Source organism: Notolepis coatsorum, assembly GCF_963971535.1.
Source record: "Notolepis coatsorum genome assembly, chromosome: 20".
Taxonomy (NCBI): Eukaryota; Metazoa; Chordata; class Actinopteri; order Aulopiformes; family Paralepididae; genus Notolepis; species Notolepis coatsorum.
In genome coordinates this window covers 57,687,938-57,707,168 of record NC_140184.1, presented here as the reverse complement: position 1 = coordinate 57,707,168, position 19,231 = coordinate 57,687,938, and positions in this window count along the sequence as shown.

The following is a 19,231-nucleotide window of genomic DNA, read 5'->3' as shown; positions in this document are numbered from 1 at the left end:
GTCATCCTCTGTGACCCTGTTCTTGATGGGTGGAAGTTAAACAAATTACTCCTGTTGATGAAATCCTGGCATGGATCAAACGTCACTGGAATAGTTGTACAGATTGCAGCCAAGATCTTCAAGAAATCCTGGCATGGATACATTTCTCATTGGAATAGGCCTAGTTCTATCAACTGTATTTGTACTACTGGCATACAATAGACCAATTAATTACCCTGCATGGAAAAGGTTTGTCTTGAAAGGACAGCTGCTACAAGACGGTGTCTTGTGTCATGCTCTGTGTGTCATGCTCTATCTGTATACGTGTGTTTTCTTGTATTTTCATGAAGTATTTATTTAGCTGGACCCTGTAGTGTAGTCCAGTGGCGGCTGCTGACCAAATTTTTTGATGAAGCACAAATTATTATATTATATTATATATTAAATTATATTTTTAAAACATCCCCAAGGCTGCAACACCCCCATTCCTCCCAGGTGTCCAAACTCGATGCCAAGCTCAGGGACCTGGGCTTGAACTATGACCTCTGCCAGTGGGTCTTGTACTTCCTGACAAGAAGACCCCAGGTGGTGAGAGCAGGCAACTGCACCTCCTCCTCCATCACTCTCAACATAGGGGCCCCCCAGGGCTGTGTTCTGAGCCCCCTCCTCTACTCGCTGTACACACATGACTGTGTGGCATAGCGGAACAACAGCACAATTATCAAGTTTGCTGACGTCACAGTTGTGGTGGGCCTGATCTCTGCAAACAACGAGAGGGCCTACCTGGAAGAGGTAGAGGACCTGGCACGGTGGTGTCGGGAGAACAGCCTCTTCCTGAACGTCAGCAAAACGAAAGAGATGATTGTGGACTTTAGGAGGTCGGGGCCAGGGACTACAGCAGTGGAGGTTATTGCATGACAACTAGTGAGGCAGTACTTCACTAGAAATATAGATATATATATTATTATTAATATACATATATATATATTTTTTATTATTATTATTATTATTATTATTATTATTATTTATTAGAAATGTTTTCCTCTGTGAACAATGCCAGTGAATTTGAACAAAAACAATGCCAGTGAATTTTCTTCAAAAATGTCCAAGTGACAGCTCTGAGCTCTCTGACCTGACTGCAGTAATGGCCAGCTGTCAATCACTTACTGCTAAAATAGTTGCACGGGTTGGGCTTAAGAATATAATTATCCAATCAAAATAGGCTATTTGAGTTTAAAAAAGGCGGGTCGTGAGACGGAGCGCACTTGATTGATTGGTGTTCACGTTGTACCACATTGTGTTGACAGCCTTGAAATCCAATCAGAGAATGCCTGCGGACCTGCACCTGGACTGGCGTCAATATGTTCTAGATGTTTCATCATCTCACGTGTGCAATTTGCCTGGAAAGAGACTGGAGTGAAGAAGAACATTCATTTGCCTAATATAATCATTCATATTTTAAGATCTTTATTCAATTGTTGAACATCATCAACTTATTGTGCACTGCATCGTTTGATGATATATATATCTTTTTTTATCTCAGTTGAAGACAGTAGTGTAGTTCTAACTAACTTGTTGTAGCTAGCTAATAGCTATATTAGGTAATTATTTTTGCAAAGAATTATGGATGCTGCTCCAAACATCGTATATCGGATCCTACAGGAATCTTTTCACACATTCTCCTATGAAGAAAAGCTAAGAGTAAAAGCAACCGGGAGACCAAAACCTAACATCAACTTGAGTCAACTACTTGCGTCGGGGCGACATCGTTTTCAACCAGCTAAGTATGACAAGGTGCTGTGGTTAACTGGGAGCATGCAAACCAATCGCACGTATTGCTGGCCGTGCATCATGTTTAATTCTGCTGCTGTATGTTTCGGGTGTTCAAAGTTTGCAAGAGAGGTACGAAGCACGGCGTCAAGGCTATTGTTTACACTTTCCATGGGAATGGGAGGATTAATGCACGTGTCTCGAGACGGAATATTCAACGGAAGATGAGTTGGCAATGCTTTTGTGTTGACTTGAATCGCTTGGGATGAAATATCGATATGGATTTTATTTACAAGTGATCTGAAGGGACTGGGACACTATTTCCCCGTAAGAAGTACATCAAATGGTGAGTGGATTTAAAATATATATATATATCGGGCCGCTGCGTCCAGTGTGTCAGTGACGTGTGTGTGGCTGAAATGCATGCGTTTACTTTTGAATTACCCACGTAATTGTCCTTTTAAGTGTTACATAAAACCCATCTGTGGCCTTGTGCAGAGGAAGGTGGTAAATACATGTTAGAGGAGAGGAGACTGAGGAAGGGATGCTATGTGTCTGTCTGGTCACCAGCTGTTCCTGAAGTCTGGGGCCAGGCGGATGTTTCTCAGGAAGTTTGTCAGAAGGTTATGGGAAGCTCCTTCAGATAAAATCGGTTCCTGAAGTAATCAGGTGTTGTGGCTGATGTTTGACTGAGAGGCTGAGGTTCAGCAGCTTGTTTTCACTTATTCACGTTTCCCTCGATATTCCAATGTACAGTTTTGCCTGTACAGTTGTACAGTTTCCCCCACCCCGCCTACCCTACTATTTTTTTTAGACTATTTTTGTATCACAAAAAGTACTGTATTTGCAAATTTGGTATGTCATAAATGTATAGATGTAGCAGTAGTGTCTATCTGTATGTCATATGTTATGATGAATTGAAAATGGGGGACCCTGATGTAAACAAGACGAAAGTCTTTCTCTGGTCTGCATCCCCTTAACAATTGTGTGTATTGAGCTGTACTGTACTGTACCCATTCTGCAATCTGTTAATACAATTTTCAATCAATCAATCAATCAATCAAACCCTCAATGCTGAGCTGCTTTCCTGTTTTCTCAGAAAGTGGCCTCCACTCACAGAAACAACAGTTCAGTCTGTGTGATAGTGAGGCCTTTTGATTACAAAGATATTTCTGGGAAGGGTCAGGAGAGCATCCTAGTGATCACTAATCAAGCCCTTTCCTATGGCATTCAGATTATTTGTTGTTTTTGAGAAATGAACACCAACCTGTAGAATTAGTTTGCAACTGTAATACAGTTCAAAGGGGTTTGGATTGGAAGCATTTCTCACAAGACACTCACATATTCTTCCAGACATCAGAAATAAGAATAAGAACTGTTTGAATGGTTTTGTATGTTACCAACTGTCAACTTCTCACAGAATGTTTAGAATCTTTCTTCCAGCAAGACAGCAGGCAACCATGGTAACCACTCCATAAACATTCCACGCAGGGCAAAGATACACAGCACACTCAATCAAACCTTCAACAAATTGACCTGATCTGCTTTTATTTTTCAAAGGGCATACATCTGTAAAGACACATCAAATGCCAAAAAAGCATGTACCATTGACTCAGAATGGTCTGTTTGATTGAAATCGTCACAGCAGTAGTTTGTTTATACTTCAGAAGTATAAAGCCTGACACCTGGGAGGAATGGGGGTGTTGCAGCCTTGGGGTTGTTTTAAAAATATAATTTAATATATAATATAATATAATAATTTGTGCTTCACCAAAAAATGTGGTCAGCAGCCGCCACTGGACTACAGCCCCCTCAGCATTGACGGGGCACCGGTCGAGAGAGTGAACAGTTTTAAGTACCTCGGAGTCCACATATCTGAGGACTTGACATGGACCACACACCCAGGCCATCAGGATGCTCAATGACAATGACACTATGTAACAACCCATCATCTACACTCACACATCCACATGTACACACCCACTTTAAACAAACACTCACCTTACCACTCACTTTACTCACTTTAGACACTTTAACACACTTTATATTTAGCTATTATTAAAGAGATTTGCACTACATTCATACCTCATTTGCACCCTACCCTAAGTTGTGTACCTCATCTCATTTATACATTGTACCTCACTGTTACTCTTTTTACTCTGTATTGTATATTGTATATATGTATATTGACTGAACATTCCTTTACTTATATTTTTACTTACTTTTTTTACTGTATGTAGCACACTCTCAGAGGCTCATACAGAAACAAGCATTTCATCATAAAGCATTCTGTATTTTGTTGTGACAAATAATAAACAAACTTGAAACTTGAACCCGACTTTAGAAGCACAGTGTTGAACATGGGCCCATTTGAATTTGTAGGAGAGACGTGAGCATCTTTTAATGGTTTGTTTCTGACACTCATAATGAGGTCAAGCATCGTGTGTTAAGGTAAAACTAACCCCCTAGATCAGTCCTTCAGGCACCACAACAGTGGGCAGGATCGCTGACAGCAGCCGGATAACTAACAAGCAGCAGAACTCAAGAACTACTAGGAATGTCTGATCACTAAGTGTACATGTATAACGTATTACATAATATCATGCCAGTCAGGGTAACCTACTGTATATATACTGCACCTGTGTATAATGTATACTTTACTTACTCATAGTATATATTCAGATTCTGAATAAGTGTTATTGACCATATTTATTGTATAATATAACTGATAGGGCATACAGACCCTCACCTGCACCTTTGGTTACACTGCTCATATGCTTATATTCAGAGTTAATTATATTGTTTACACTGCTTATTTTTACCTGTATATGTTTGCCTATATTTATGTCTTCTACTTCCCCCATCCCCATGCTGCTATGACACCTGAATTTCCCCAAGGGGATCAATAAAGGAATATCTTATCTTATCTTATCTTAACACTTTCACTGCTGCACTACCAAACGGTTAACCCTTTCACTGCGACAATACACAGAAGGTTGTGTGATAGTCGGTTGTGTGATAGTAAAGGGTTAACCTTCTGTTGTGTGGCAGTGAAAGGGTTAAAATAGTTAAATGGGTTACAGGGAAATAGATTGGGGATCTTCGGGTTTAAAGACTCTGTCTCGTTGGTCAATTGCCCCATAAACTGCCAGTAACACATAATATATAAGTGAAAATATGCAATACGGTGTGATGTTATGGAAAAAGAATACACAATGTGGATGTTATTTATGCATTTACCTTCACAAAGTGCATTATTTTCCATAACCACACACCTCAGAATGTATCGTCTCGCTTCTACCATGGTGACTTGCCAAATACAAAACTAGAAGAATGCACTCAGTAGAATTCAGACCTTCGCCAAGGCCTAACAATCTCCTCACTTTGCAGTTGCTTTCACATGAAACATTGTATTGGGTAGACAGAAACAAGAGTTGCCCAGCCTATACTGTTACGAGTGTGCTTCTTCGGCATGGTGAACCCAGGTAGCAGAGTGAATACGATGAGAGATGAGACAGGAGTCGACGTGGTGACGATACAGTGTTTACTTTCACAAGACAGGATACAATACACGACAAACACAGGTAACATTTAACAATGAACCAGCAAGTGCATGCTGGCCCAGAACACTTAAATACAAACACTAATTAGACACAGAGGGTAATTACTAACAGGACACAGGTGTGGTAGACAGAACTAACAGAATACAGAGCACACAGGGGGAACAATAACAATTGTACAAACTGAGACAAACGAGACTAAGGCCATGTCCTCACGTATATGGATCTTTTGCCAAACGGATATTCTCAGGCTCCATTTAAAATAAAATCCCCGTCCACACCACAGTGTTAAAAAAAAACTCCATCCAGACACAAACACAAACGCATATGAATTGCTCCAACAAGCATGCGGGCCAGCAGGTGGCGATAAGCGATATCCCAAATACCATAGTGGTACGAGCGGTCAGGACGACAGAGAAATGATAGGAATTGTCCATTGGTTCACCCAGCCCACTTCACCATTCCTAGCATTTCCATTGGCTATATTGACATACATACAGTAGATAATAAATAGATAGATATAGCGGTGGATTAGATGCAATCCAGAGAAAAAACAACCAATCTAGATATGTCACGATTTAATGCTTTACTTCTGCGCACTGGGCGACGGAGAGATACAATGTCAATGTATTCAACGGATTCTGAAACTAAATATGGCTAGTACCCAGAAATTATACTTAAGTGAAAGTATGGGTACCGTCTCAAAATCTGACTCAAGTAAAAGTCAAAGTATCTGGCTAAAAACACACTTGAGTAAAAGTAAAAAAGTCCTACTTTTAAATGTACTTAAGTACTAAAAAGTAAAAGTAATTATTTTTTAAAGGGATAGACCAGGGGTCTCAAACTCATTCCATCGTGGGCCAAGCTTTCATTTTAACTATACATTGCACCAGGTGAGTTAGTTGAAGAGGTGAGCCAATTAGTGAAATCATCAGCTGGTGTTTAGGCAAGGCTGGAATTAAACCAAGCATACACTCTGCCCACAATGGAATGTGTTCTGCGATAGACAATGCTGAAATGAAAGAACAGAGGACACTTTTTTGCATTAAAATTATTTAATGCACTTCTCCATTGAAGGTAAACTAACATGGACGGCATTTACATCACAGCATGAATAATATCACAATATTAAAAACAGAATGGTGTATCCTGAATAATATCACAATATTAACCACAGCATACTGGATTATCCTGAATAATATCACAATATTAAAGGCAGAATACTGGAGTACCCTGAATAATATCACAATATTAAAGACAGAATACTGGAGTACCCTGAATAATATCACAATATTAAAGACAGAATACTGGAGTACCCTGAATAATATCACAATATTAACCACAGCATAATGCGGATCTGACTGTCTATTCTTCTGATAGCAGGTGTTTAATCAAAGATCCCTGCTTTCTAGTGTTGCACAAGGACCAATCAGCATGGGTATGGGTGGGTTCATTTTCCATTGATGGGGATTTGATTGGCTGTTTACCTGCGGTCGCAGGATTAATAACGTTAACGTTAGTTCGGCCAGATAAACAATTAAAATATACTAATTTAAATGGTTGGACCTGTGAGATTTGTACTTTGTACTTTGTAGGTCTGCATTTTAAATGTAAGGAGTAAAAAGTATGTATTTTTTCTCTGAAATGTAATGGAGTAAAAGTACAAAGTATACAAACCTAATAATACTCGAGTAAAGTACAAATCCCCCAAAACAGTACTTAAGTATTGTAACGAAGTACAATTACTCAAGTACTTTACACCCCTGCAAACTATATATATACTAATTACAACAAGACATTAATTAATTGCATTGTACTTGTAACTGAGGGGTTACAAAACCCTGACTGTATTAAAGATTGTTTAGATTAAACCACTACTAAATATTATTACTTGCCAGACAGTACAGTTAGTTAAATATGGCAGACACTCAATAGACGGCACGGGGACAAAGAGATCACCTTTACAGTATTTGAATAGCAATATCAATATACAACTGCATTAGTACGTTGCTCTTTTAATGGCGAAATGATAGTAGAATGTCAGAGTATCAAAGTCAGTGGGAATGAATAATTCCTAGGTTAAGAATACTCGACCGGAACGCTGCATGGAGTGAGATGGCGATACAGGGCAAGCGAGGGGTATAGCTGGAGACAATGATTTCCCCCACGGAGTGGTAAGCTCCAGAGGAATTGAAGAATAGTCGGATACTCCTGCGGTCACTGAAGAAAAGGGGTTCTCGTACGGATCCAGTCCTTGTAATCCAAGTGCCCGATGGCAGGGTAATAGCTATTTTTATTTTTTTTTTGGTCTTTTTCCCCCTCCATTTTCCGCCGATTTTCTCCCATCCCAATGTTAGTCGTATGCCAATTCCCAGTCCCTTCCTGGTCGCTGCGCACTTACCCCCCACAGTCAGATCATCTGGGAGAGTGGAGGCTACCACGTGCTTCCTCCGACACACGTCCAGCCAATCACCGCTTCTTTTCACCTGGCAGCGCGGATTCTCATTGAGAGGGCGTAGCGTGTGGGAGGACCACACTATCGCCCTCACGTCCAATCCGCGCTTAGCAGGCGCCCCGACCGAACTGTAGGAGTCGCTGTTTACAACGACCCGGACCCACCCCGCCAGCTTCTCCCACCCTCTGATACAGCCAATTGTATCAGTGCAGACGGCCAGCCAAGCTGGTGACAACCCCGGAGCTGTGAGCTGGATTCGAACAGGCAAATCCAGCTCAGCTCCGGGGCTGGTGACGAACGCAATCTCCGCTCGGCCACCTAACCGCCAGGGTAATAGCTCTTAATCCAAAGCCCGACGGCAGTGATGATAGCTAGCTAGCTTCGTTGATCCTAGAAGCTAGCCCGATGCAGGTCTTCAGGTGTAGTTAGATCCAAACGCCAATGGTCTCAACTATGCTCTTCTCCACGTTACTTCGCTTACACAATTCACTATAATACACCAACAATGGTTCTACAATATTAGGGTCGTATCTAAGTAGCTACTAGCTATCCGTAACGATACACCGCGGTAGGCTTCCACTGCTCACATGTCCACTCGTTCTGCTGTTAGGTTACTTCACACTTCACCTCGTGTTCTGATACTCATTACGTTAAGTTCACACACAGCTGCACATTAGATTAGGTTCACACTTTCACTTGCTTGCTAGGTTACTGCTGCTTGCGCCATCTACAATATATATACTCAGAGTGATTTCTAGAGCGCAACCGAATTACTTGTCCGGAATCACTGCGCCGGCTAAGGGCATGTCCGAACTTGCCCGGACACGTCTTTGAACTTGTCTGGGGGGCGCGACTGCTGGCGCCGCCAATGTCAAGGGCGGTGTCCAATGAGGCGAGCGAACAATACTATGATTCAAACGGAAGCTTAAAGGTATATAGCTTATATATATAAATAATATACAAGTTATACAAAATAATAAACGTAGATTCTCAGTGTTAATCTGGCCCTTCAGAACAGTACTGTTCACGTGCCGTCGTCGCATATATAAGTAAGGATAGTTTGAATGACATTTCAGCACCCAGGCTGTCCACTGAAGTTATTATTAGGTCATTCTGGGACCACTCACGCTTGATGCCAACATCCTCAACTATCCGCAACATCAGAGAGCATCAGGTGCAGACGCTCTTCTGTCGCAAGTCTATTAACTGAATCTAGAATGCAATTTGGCATTTAACTGAAGCAGGGCGCAAAACTAGACATGTTTAGCAAAACATTAAATATCTTTGCTACAGTTTGTGATAATGCCTTGCCTTATTTTGCTTCGGAATCGCGATATTGTGATCTCAAGGTCTCAACATGACATTGTATGATATCTCTCGAGAAATAAGCAGACGAAAAAAACGCCACTCGCCACTTAAATAAATCAAAAGCGTGTGTTTAACAACCTCAAAAACTTTCGAAACACGGTTTATATTAACTTAATAAATAAACAGAAAGGAAAAATCTACTTATGTAAACGAAAATGTCCAGTATAACTAAATAACAGATACATCCCTATTACACGCAAGCAGCGTCTGATGGCCGAATCTGTCGGCACTGGAGTATACAGTAGCTGTTACATTACATCTAGACATTCATGAATGACATACAAGATATACAAATATACAGTACTGCTTAAGAGGCAGAGATCAATAAGAGAAAATATATACATTCAAGGGGGAAGAAACTACATGCTATTTCTGTCTGTCATTTCAGCACCAGGCGCTGTCCATCTTATTACCTGCATGCGCTTCAAGGCTGGGCTATTGTATTGCCATGGATGGAACAACAGTCTGAGCATGCGTAGTGAGCTGTGGCGTCATCGTTTATCTCTAGACTATGCGTTTACAGTGGCTGCACGGATCCACTGAACGGATATTTTGGAAAATCTTCACTTTAAAATGCGTTTAAGAAAGTCTCCGTTTATGTCTCTGAAAACACCCTTTACGTGTGGATGAAAGGCCCAATCGTCGAATAAAATGTGCGTTTGGCAAAAGATCCATATACGTGAGGACATGGCCTAAAACATATTTACAAAACACAGACAGGGGAACACAAAACTAACACAATGGAAACAACAATGACAACATAGACAAAGAACATAACAAATATAAATGGCAGATGAGAATGTTAAGTAGGTGTGTGAGCTGATGCCAGATCTGCCACATCTGGCTCAGCCCACCGGTTGCCAATGTTATGTTGTGAAGGGTATTGATGGGGGGTTGTGTGTTATGGTTTGTAACCGACCTCAAACGCAACGGCACAGACAGGTAGTTCAGAGTTAGCCAAATACTAGGGCGTATTTATTTACAGAGTCAAAAAAAGGGTAAAGTACTATTATCAAACAAACAGGGAGACTGCCTTCGGCAGAGTCATCTGCGGCTCTGCAGAATCCTCCTGGTGATAGCGGTGGGGAATTGGCATGTGATGTTGTAGCGGCTCTGCAGATACTCCCAGCTTTAACTCAAGGTGGAAAACGGAGAGAGAGAGAGGTATCAGAAACAGTCCAACGAAACACAGAGGCAGTGTGGTTCCCTCCTTCCCTTAGCTGTGTCCAGAACCAATTGACAGTGACAGTCTTCAGTGTTCCCCACAACACACAACTTAGCTGAGTCAGTGCAAACAAAACTAAATCTTCAGTGTCTCTTCTAAAACACACAATCAGAATAATCCAGAGGGGTTTGGTTCCACTCACCCAAGCGCAACGCGTAAAGCGAGGCGCAGCTCCAAACGGGGAACAAGGTTCTCAACAGCCGTTCTCCACAGAAAGGTCCTGGAGAGAAAAGTAGACCAGGAACAGCAACGGGGAAAAAGCAGGCAAATGCAGTTGTATTCCAGAATGACCCGACAACGATAGAAGGAAGGTCCAGGTATATAAAGCCCTCTGGGGCGCTAATCACAAACTATGACAGCTGCGTGATGAAAGTGGCAATCGCTCAAAAAGCGTGTGGCGGGGAATGCACCAATCAGCACCCTACCTCAGGAGAGCGTGTGGCGGGGAACGAACCAAACCTCACATTGTGAGTGTCTGAGTCCTGGACCAACTGAACCGGGCGGAGGGTTGCCGGTTGGTCCCACAGGACCGGGGGAAGTGTTACATATGATGCTAGAGGACAGGTCACAGGGTCACTAGAATCAACAGGTTTCTCCCTGTAGGGGTCCTGAACATCCACAGCAAATTCTGTACGACAGGTCAGGAGATACACCCATTTGAAAATGCTATGTTTGGTCTGTTGAGGGTGCCAGATTAAAGGTCATCTGGTCAACAAAATCAATAGATGTGTTCCTCTTGGGGGAAAAGCATTGATTATTTCCCATTCCGTGTTTATCACAACTCAGTTTGTGCATGGGGATGTCCATTCTATATTCTATTTCTACGGTACAAACATTTTCAGAACACACATTATACTGTGACAGACAATGATTAACAACTGACTTACCCTGATTGTACAATAATGTAATGAATGTTTAATAACTGCTTAGAAAGGAAGATTGTGCACATTGAATTCATACCATTAGGTGAGGGTTTACTTATTATCATTATTGAGCTGATGCTTGAATACTTCATATTAAATATCAATGCTGGTCTTCCTTCATTAAAGTTGAATGCAAGGCACCTCTGATTTGAGAACAACAATCCACTCCATAATTTGCATAGCAGTAGGTCTATGTCATAATGTTTGGCTATTGGTGCATATTGTTTGCCTATATTTATGTCTTCTATTATTACCATGCCCATACCTGTACCTCCCCTTCCCGATGCTGCTATGACACCTGAATTTCCCCAAGGGGATCAATAAAGGAATATCTTATATTATCTTAATAAGACACAGGAGATCAATTTATTCTCTAAGAATCTATAGACCCTAAACACGAATGCATCTTGTTCATAATAATATAATATTTTTTCCCCCACACATGATCGTTGGTCTATGGCCCAGTTGACAATAGAATGCATGATTTAATGATCTGATTATAGACTCATGCTTTTCTCAGCCTTAGATATTCAGTTGAGTGCAGCTTTGGTGTCTTTACTCATTGTCTGGATAGACTTCGGGAGAATATAAAATGTCTGCATCTCTCTGCATCCCTTGTCAAGCCTGTGCTATGCATTCGCAACAAAGGTTTTCTACAGACTCCCAGACGCACCAAATAATACAAAATGGGTTTTAGTTTTTTTTTGTTTATCTTGACAGCAAGTGATATTTTTGGCCTGTCAAGTGCTGTTCCCGGGTTCTCATCGGAAAACAAACACCATCATCATGTTTTTTTTTATCTAAATTAGAGTGTTTGGTAAAAGCACTGGAGATACTATATCAAGTATATTTACAACAGTATTACAATTAATTACAATTGTATGCCGATATTAACAATCTGATGCTTTGAAGGCACAACAATTAAATTAGCAATGAATATTAGGTTAGCAAATATATTTGCTGGATTTAATGTGATTTCTGTGAGGGCTGGCCCAGTACTGCGCGCTTCCAGGTGCCAATTACCATCACGCACCTGAGAGGAGTTACCAATCAGCTCGACGGGAGCCCTCTTATACACGGTTTGCTGAACATTCAGTGTCGGGTCGTTTTGGTCACCACCAGCTACTGCTTGTGCCTGTTGTGTGTTTCTCCAGTACGCCCTTGGACATTGCTGCTGTTTCCTCTCTCTGCCTCCGTGGACCCGTGCCTCGTATTTACACTTTGCCCTTGGTGAGTTTTTGGATATCTATTTTTGATGAACTAATATCCTCGTTTTATCCTGGACTCAATACCTCCATCTGTTTTTGTGTGTTCCTTAACACTGAAGAATTGTCACTTTGTTTTGTTACCAGACTCTGTCTTGTTACTGGACTCTGCCTCGTAGATTTCTACATTTCTATTACTGACATTCTCCGTTTTCTTTTTCTCCACGAGTGGATTATTATCCAGCTGCAGAGCCGCAGAGCACTACTCGGCTAAAAGGATTATCAAGCTGCAGAGCCGCAGAGCCCTACGTGGCTAAAGGATTCTCCTCGGATGGATTTACTTTGTTGTTGCCCATTTCTGTTGTGAAATAAATACGCCCATCATTTTTGGCTAACTCTGAACTACCTGTCTGTGTCGTGCTGTTGGGGTTGTTTACAAACCATAACAATTTCCTTTAATCTAATGTTCATTTGTTAATTTAATTAAATATTTTACCATCTTGTATTGTACAATAATTATTAAAAGAAAATCACATCTGGTATAAACCACGCCCACTTCCGGTATTATGTCCGAATACAGATACACATATAGTTTTGTTGATTGAACAGATCCAGATATAATGACATCTACACAAAACCCTTGTCTACACCCTCCCCAGACCGACAGAGGAAACCAGGGATGAGCCTGAATCCGAATATGAATTTGGGGATTATTATCCAGAAAAAAAATTATGTTATGAGCTCCATTGACGCAGCGCATCTACGACTACCAGTCAGTAGTCTACACCCTCCCCAGAGCGACGGAAGAGACAAGTGGTAGTCTACACCCTCCCTAGACCAACAGAGGGTATAAGCAATGACCAGGACCATGATATACAGGGAATTTGCATAACAACTAAATAAAAAAATAATCGAGTAAAGGGATATTTCACTTTATTAGAACTTATTAGCTGATTAGAAAAATCAGCAGTCTTACCTCTATCTAAAGTCATCTACGAGTAAGCTATAGTGACCACTACTACCCCTGTGATCCACTGTCAACACCACCATTCCTCCCAGGTTACAGGCTCTGCATTCACTTCCATTCATTTTGAGGACCAAGTCTAAATATAATACTTCTGAATTATGAACGAAAACTACAGCAGTATTATTCAGTGTAATGTATTTTTTTATTATAGAAAACAAATGTCACTTGAGGTGTAGGTAACCATAGGTAACCAGTAACCACTCCCCAACATTCTATGCAAGGCAAAGATACACGGCACACTCTACAACAAATTTACTGGATCTGCTTTTATTTTTCAAAGGTCATATTATGTAACTTGGGGCTTATCAAATGCCAAAACAAACGAGTACCTTTGACTCAAAATGGTCTCCTTTATTGGAATATTCACAGCAGTAATTTGTTTATACGTCAGATGATATCTAGAGTAGGTAAAATGGATGGTGTAGTGAATGAGGAGCTTGACATCTGGGAGGAATGGTGGTGTTGACAGAGGACAACAGGGACAGCAGTGATCGCTGACTTGTAGATTACTTCATATAGAGGTAAGACTGCTGATTTTCAACCAGTTCTACTAAAGTGAAATGTACCTTTAAAGCTGCTGGTGCCTCTGGCAGTCTGTGGAAAACCTTTGTTGCCGTGGCGCCAGGCTTAAAAAGTGATGCAGAGCTTGTTCTATTTCTGCTGCGCACTCCTACACGTAGCTGTCTCTAGGCTTGTATGTCACAGCCTGCTCGAGAGCCAAAATCCACAAGCAAATTAGTTATTAAGGAAATGCGGTTATAACTCTGAATTCGTTGTGTATACAAAGTATCACAAATAACCAAAAGTTAAGCTTGCATGAACATTTATGATTTATGCAATGATGTAGTTGTCATAATAAAAGTAAACAGACTATATTTTCTGTATTAAGGAGACCATAGCTTTATGACTGCATGCTACGCTGCACAGACGCTGTTAACTGTAAAACGTTTCAACTCTTGATAAAAGTCACTAAAAAGGCATTACAAATTACAGAGAGCGAGAGAGAGCGAGAGAGAGAGAGAGCGAGAGAGAGAGGGGGAGAGAGAGAGAGAGAGAGAGGGGGAGAGAGAGAGAGAGAGAGAGAGAGAGAGAGAGAGAGAGAGACCGAATTAACTCACTGTTTACGTGGTCCACCACTCACTGTTGTCCCGACTCCCCAGACTGTTCTTGATAAAGTGTATAATCCGCTGTTGATGATGTATATCCAGTCCACTGTCCAGACTGCCATATAGCTTGTTAGCTGTTAGCAGTTAGCACCACACAACAAGTAGTTTGATTTCTTTGTCTATTTCCGCGTCGAACAGACTGCAAACTACCTGGCGCTCTATCGCCATGCTCTAAGACAAACTCTAACCTTAACCAACTTTGAAAGAGTGCCTAAGCTTAACCGTCGAAAGAACTTGCAGTCACGCTCTAAGACAAATAGCTTGCATCTCAGTCACAACAACACAACTATGATCTCTACCACCAAGCTAGAATTGGAACATTAGAAAGTGGATTCGGCCAATCAGAGATCGTCTCCGCGAAATGCTGCTACGGAAAAAAAAACTGTAGTCGGCCAATCAGAGAGCGTCTCCGCGAAATGTGGCTACAGAAATTCTTGACCGCTTCAAATCGCGCCCGGATTCCAACATAATAGTCATATTTCAACGCACAACGCGTTACGCACTGATTGGCTGCTACGGATACAGCGATCACACAGTGACGCGCACTCAGAGCGCTATCGCGTCTAGCCCGGGCCGAGAAAAAAAAAAAAGAAAAAAAAAAAAAAGTGAGTCACTTCCTGTTCAGGAAAACGAGTATTTATTATTTTATTTATTAACGTTATATTGTGCATTGGAAACACAAACATACTTAAAATGAATCTTTTATTTCTGACAATAAAAAAAACTTATTTTGAAAAACTTGGAATACACACAATCTGAAAATAAAACTTTGAATCTTTTATTTTGAACTTTTTTTTTGAAAAAAGATTTTAACTTTTATTTTGAAAAAATTCTGAAAACTCCTCCCCTTCCGTAACCAGATGTCCCTCCCCTTCCGAAACCGGATGTCCCTCCCCTCGAAACCGGATGTCCCGCCTCCTTGCATCCTCGACCAATCAGAGAAGGGGGCGGGACTTAGGGGTCATAACTCATCTCAAAAGGGGGCGTGGTTACAATCAATCAAACTTTCCTTATAAGGAGTGACAGGTGGAGAATCCTATTTCTCTCTCTTAGGGGTCTTGAGGGTGTGTAGTTAGAGACCATTGACCGGAGGTAGGCAGGAGCGGTTCCCTTTGCTGCACGGTATGCTAGGTTGTGGGCCTTGAAGCGGATTCGTGCAGCAATGGGGAGCCAGTGCAGGTCCCTAATCCCTATCACTTGGATTGACTTAATTATTGCCGATGCCTTTTGTAGACTACAATGTTTTTTTTTCATAGAAAAAAAGTCACCGGCCGGTAAAATGACCGGCCACAGCCGAATTCTAACCGCATTTGGCCGGTGGCCGGTGCTAATGTCAAGCCCACTTATACAGCTTTTAACTCAGTCGCAAGCTATAACCGCAGGGAGGACTAGTGTTACAAAGGGTCAGATTAAACCAAATATATATATTTATTGCTTGATACCCCTTGTATAATATTTGTATATCGTTTGATATCCCTTGTATATTCTTTGTATATATACACGGAATATCCCTTTACCTAGGTACAAGCCAGACCATAATATTCGTTCTCCTATTGGACAGCGACCCCTAGGCGCCAACGACCATACCCCCAATGGCGAGTTCAAAGCCACCGCCAAGACATGTCTCAACATGTCCAGGTTTGCGCAGTAATACGAGACAGAACTGAGGTTGGCACTAGATTATTCACCTTACGTATAAATACGGCGCAGGTGGATACAGCAGCACTTAGTTCAGTTCGTTCAGCTCATTCAGTTCATCATTCGTTCAAAGTAACGTCTAGTCTTATCCCAACGTTAAAGCCTTCACCACGAGTCAACGACCAAGTGAAGTGAGCAACTTTGCGTCTAAATAGAGCACTTAGAACCGCGTGCGAATAGGATAGTAAAAGTGTCAGAGCTTAGTGAAATAACGTCAAGTTCGACCTAGTTAAATGTGAAGTACCGTGCACAGGAGAATCTACACCGGCGAATGCAGAGCCTTTTCCGGCTGGATTATATTGCTTTTGGTACTGTGGCTGCTGGAGCAGAGAACCGTCTACCCCACTGCTGTGTGGGATCTACCCGTGAGGAGCATCACTCGAGCCCGTCTCTAGGAAGAGGCTGGCTGGCTTTCATCCATGCTGTCGCGCATACTGGATTATAGCTGCTGCTTTTGTCTGCCGATCAAGGGAGTAATGTACCGCCTCCCGTAGCTGGAGCTTCTTTATTCTTCGTTGATCCAGACTTTTGCTCCCGAACATTCCTCTCCCCTGCTGGCTTACAACCGGAGGGAACCCCCTTAGTATCTCCAGCTGACTCCGAGTGTGCCTTATGTAATTCTTATGCTACAGGTGGTGTCAGTTATACCCATCTTAATATGCTCATGGATTTACGCTCTTGACCTACTTAAGTGTTCTTCGCCATATAAGCGCAATTCATAATTCTCAATATTGTAACCTATTGTTGCTGCTCTAATAATAAATCCCTCTAACTAGAACTTTAGGTGTCATTGTTGTATTCTTGTGTGGGTGTTCACCAGATATACCGTGTACTGTATGGCCAGTAATTAAAGTACATAACTAAGTAGTGGTTTAATAATACCATACTCTCAATACAGTCAGGGAATTGTACCCCTCAGTTACAACTAGGATGCTGTCAACGCTTGTTCACAGACATCTTTGGTTGGAGCAGTCTTCCTTTGAGGAGGAGAAAAGGCTTCTCCTCCTCAGGGCTCCCCTCTCCGCAGAGGGACTCTTTGGTCTTTCCGCAGGAATGCGGGCGGTATTTGACCTGGGCCCCACACCGCCTCGCACCACGCAGCCAGAGGTGAGGGCGCCAGCGACTGTGGCGAGGCCCCCGACCAGCGGCCATGTTTCCCCCGCCTGAGGTACCCTGGACACAAAGAAAACAGGTGATCGCAAGGCCGACAGCCTTGGCGGCCGAGGGATCGGCTACATTAGATGAGCATGCCCTAAAAAAAAAGTCGCTGTCTAGCTGTGTCTAGCTCGCTCTCCGGTCACTCCCCCCCCTACACCAGCGGGATACGGGCTCTGATTTGTCCCCTTTGGCTGCGGCCCGCATGCCTTCAACGAGGCGCAAGCGGCCCCACGTTTCGCTTCTCATGGGGACAGGGGCTGACACCCAGTTGCTGGCTAGGCCTGGGTCTGCCTATGAGAATGCTGTGCTGTCAAGCGGCTCCCACGCCACACGTTCTGCGTCTGTGTTTGGTGAGCCTGGTGTTGTGCCTGTCAACGACGAAGGTTGTCAGGGGGGGAACTCGAGGCCCAGGGGGTCGCAGCGTGAGTTCCCCCTGCCCGCCCTCGCCAGGCCGGATATCACGTTAGTGCCTCCCACGGCCGGAAGACCGGCGGTGGTCAGTTAGGCGTGTGTGATTTGGGTGGTAGTAATATCACTGCAGGGCTACGGTGTGTAGGAACCCACCCTATCGGGCAGTCCAGCTGTAGAACAGTTCCTTAGCAATCCATGCCGGGGAGGTGTTCAGTGGGGGAGCTTTTGTCACCCAGTGTGATGTCAGCTTCCCCCGTATCAAACCGGCCCTTTCTGTCGGGGTCCCCCCTTGGGTGCGATTGCCTGAGTTGGTAGTGTCAGGGTGTGATATCCCGGCTCCACGAGACGCTCTGCTCGCGCGGTTGGCGAGTCCAGGGTTGGCAACGCACAGCGGGTGGGACCGGGCCGCCTATCTACGGTTCCTGGCGGACCAGCGCCAAGTGGCGGCGGGTGCGCTTTGGGATTATCATCACATATGGCTACAGTAGTGCCATATGTCGAGGTGGATGGAGAGAACGCTGAGGCGGGGACTTGTGTTGCAGTTTGCACAACCCCACCCTCCGTTTTCAGGTTTGTTACAGATCCTGTTGTCAGGGTCAGCAGCAGTGACAGCTCTGGCCGACGAGATCCAATCTCTGTTAGCGAAGCAAGCCATCGTCGTGGTCCCAAAGGAGGACGCGATGCGTGGCGTTTACTCCCGGTATTTTCTGGTGCCCAAGAAATCGGGAGGTGTCAGACCTATTCTGAATCTGTCTGCGTTCAATCGGCTGATTGTGGCGAGGCGGTTCAGGATGTTGACCGTCAAACACCTGATAAGCTCTGTCAGAGTGGGAGACTGGTTCACCTCCATAGACCTGAAGGATGCGTACTTTCACATCCCGATCTTCCCTCCTCACAGGAAATTCCTTCGCTTCCTTTTTCAGGGTGTAGCGTACGAATACCAGAGGCTGCCGTTCGGCTATTCTCTGGCCGCTCGCACATTCACCAAGTGCGTAGAGACCGCGCTGGAGCCTCTATGTCGTCAGGGGATACAAGTTATTTTCTATCTCGACGACATTTAGCTCCTCAGCCGGTTGGAGGAGGTCGCCAGGTCTCATACCAGGCTGGTGGTGGAATTCCTCACCAGTCTGGGTTTTGCTGTGAACTGGAAGAAGAGTACTCCTCTTCCCAGTCAACAGGTGGAGTACTTGGGCTTGGTTCTAAGCTCAAGGCCCATGAGGGCAACACTCTCAGAGCGACGGCGAGTGGATATTCCCGGCGCACTCAGGGGGCTCCGTCCTGGCAGG